The 3,078-nt window shown below is 42.1% G+C and overlaps 1 pseudogene; it reads right to left on the bottom strand.

Moving 5' to 3' along the window:
* Positions 1-334: 334 nt before the first annotated feature.
* Positions 335-2,242, bottom strand: LOC138082098 (heat shock cognate 71 kDa protein pseudogene; annotated as a pseudogene).
* Between the last annotated feature and the right edge of the window lie 836 nt (positions 2,243-3,078).

The following is a 3,078-nucleotide window of genomic DNA, read 5'->3' as shown; positions in this document are numbered from 1 at the left end:
CAGCATTTACACAACTTGAAGAAAGAGGAACAGAGTTAGTGAAAGCTTTGGAATATAGTTAACACAATCATATGGCCAATGCAGAATGACTCTGTACTTTTTTTTTTTCAATTTTAAATACAGTTTTATTTAAGACATTGAACTTTTTCTCTTGTAATACAGAGCTTGTAAAGTGCAATGTTTTTCCATGTGCACACACATTCCATGTTCAAGTATCAAGAATCCCCAGTTATTTACTATAGCAGCTCAACTTGGTAACTGCCATGGGATTTGCTACAAATTTGGGTCCTTCCATGTTTTGTGTGGAACAATGCTATATCTATGCTAGGCTGGCTTAATCAACCTCTTCAATGGTGGGCCCAGAGAAGGCACCACTTGATGGAGGAGCTCCATCACCAGGGAAGCCCCCAGGCATTCCTCCTGGCATTCCCCTGGGCATGCCTCCTGTGCTCTGGTACAGCTTGGTAATGATGGGGTTGTAGAATTTTTCCAACTCCTTCTGCTGATGTTCAAATTCTTCCTTCTCTGCAGTCTGGTTCTTATCCAGCCAGTTGATTATTTCATTACACTTGTCAAGAATCTTCTGTTTGTCCTCATCATTAATCTTGCCCTGAAGTTTCTCATCCTCAACAGTAGCTTTCATGCTGAAGGCATAGGATTCAAGCGAATTCTTTGAAGACACCTTATCCTGCTGCTTCTCGTCTTCAGCTTTGTACTTCTCTGCTTCTTGAACCATCTGTTTAATATCATCCTTGCTCAAACAGCCCTTGTCATTAATGATGGTAATCTTGTTCTCTTATCCTGTGCTCTTATCCATAGCAAAGAGATTGAGAATGCCATTGGCATCAATATCAAAAGTGACTTCGATCTGAGAAACACCACAGGAGCAGGAGGTATGCCTGTGAGTTCAAACTTGCCAAGCAAGTTTGGTCATGGTTCACTCACCTTCATAAACCTGAATGAACACACCAGGCTGGTTGTCAGAGTAGGTGGTGAAAGTCTGCGTCTGCTTGGTGGGAATGGCGGTATTGTGCTTGAGGACACTCATGACTCCACCAGCAGTTTCGATTTCAAGGGAAAGAAGAGTGACATCCAACAGCAGCGAGTCTTGAACATTTTCAGATTTGTCTCCAGACAAAATTGCTACCTGGACAGCTGCACCATATGCAAGAGCCTCACCGGGGTTGATGCTCCTATTCAGTTCTTTCCCACTGAAGAAGTCCTGGAGACGTTTCTGAATCTTGGGGATGCAGGTTGAGCCACCCACCAAGACAATATCGCGGATCTGAGACTTGTCCAGCTTGGCATCCTGAAGGGCTTTCTCCACAGGGTCCAGGGTGCCACGGAACAAATCAGCATTCAATTCTTAAATCGGAAGTTGATTCCTTCATAGAGGGAATCAATCTCAATACTGCCCTGGCTGCTGGAAGAGAGAGTGCGCTTAGCAAGCTCAGAAGCAGTATGGAGGCAACAGACAGCCCTCTTGTTCTCACTGATATCCTTCTTGTGTTTGCTCTTGAACTCTGCAATGAAATGGTTGACCCTGCCATTGTCAAAATCTTCTCCAGACAAGTATCTCCAGCTATAGATTTGACCTCAAAGATTCCATCCTCAATAGTGAAGACTGACACATAAAAATGCCACCACCTAAATCAAAGATCAGCACATTTCTCTCTGCTCCAACCTTTTTGTCTAAGCCATAGGCAATAGCAGCAGCACTTGGTTCACTGATGATTCTAAGTACATGGAGACCAGCAATAGTTCTAGCATCTTTGGTAGCCTCACGCTGAGAGTCGTTAAAGCAGGTAGGTACTGTGACAACAGCGTTGGTAACAGTCTTCCCAAGGCAGGCTTCTGCGATTTCCTTCCTCTTTGTCAGGACCATGGATGACACCTCTTCTGAGTAAAAACTCTTTTTCTCTCCCTTGTATTCTACTTAAAACCTTAGGTCTGCCAGCATCATTTGCCACCATGAAGGGCCAATGTTTCGTATCAGACTGGACAACAGCATCATCAAATCTTCATTCAATAAGTTGTTTGGCATCAAAAACCATGTTGTTGGGATTCATTGAGACTTGGTTCTTTGCAACGTCACCGATCAATCGTCCGGTATTAGTAAAAGTGACATAGCTTGGGGTGGTTCAGTCCCCTGATCATTGGAAATGATTTCCACCTTTCTGTGCTCTCCCACATGAGAATCAGTGGTGCCAAGATCAATGCCAACTGCAGGTCCCTTAGACATGGTTGCAAAAACGTAGGCCCAGCTCTGCTGGAGGAGAAAGCAGCAATCTGGAAAGCTACGGATGCATCCATTGAGCTGGCTCTGTACTTTAATGGATGGATTTTGAGCAATGTCAAAAAGGGATAACAACGTTTTGATTTGTCAGAACTGATGCTGACTTTTCAGCAATTATGAGTATTGGAGAAGAATTAGTGAGATTTAGTTGAGAGGAATTGTCAGTGTAGACTCAAAGAATGTCAGAGACTTCCTGAGCCACACTGACTATAGATTTTATCAACACCATATACAGAAGTGATTGGTAGTTAACACTTGAAATATATTATTTGCCTCTATTTGGTATGGTTTCCAGAAAGAACAGACCAAGAAGCAACATCCTTTACAAATAAGTACCTTGTTTATGTATAGAACCTTTCCAGAGTAATTCCGAGTCTCGCCAGTCCCTCATTGGATCATATCTCATAAAGTAAAGTACAACATTTTGTACTTGGGCTGTAGGTATTGGTAGGAAGATTCTAGAGCTGTGCTGTCTAATATGGCAGTCACTAGCCTCATCTTATTTTTTAAACTTAAAATTACTTAAATTTGAATAAAATTTAAAATTCAGTAGCTCCCTATACTATTCATGCTACAAATGCTCAATAGCCATGCATGTTCGGGGTTCCTTCACTGAACAGCATAGATACAGGACATTTCCAACATCAAAGAATATTTTATTCAACAAGGGATATTCCAGAGGAGAATTTCCCCAAGGAAAAAAGTTATCTGATTTTTAAAAGTAATTCTGCTACATTTGGTGTGGTGAGAGAGTGTTTCAAAGTCACCAGTTCAGCTCAGCT

The sequence above is a fragment of the Capricornis sumatraensis genome, chromosome 7 (genome assembly GCF_032405125.1).
Source record: "Capricornis sumatraensis isolate serow.1 chromosome 7, serow.2, whole genome shotgun sequence".
NCBI classification, from domain to species: Eukaryota; Metazoa; Chordata; class Mammalia; order Artiodactyla; family Bovidae; genus Capricornis; species Capricornis sumatraensis.
Note: the sequence above shows the minus strand (reverse complement) of the source record. Positions and strands in the feature narration are given on the sequence as shown.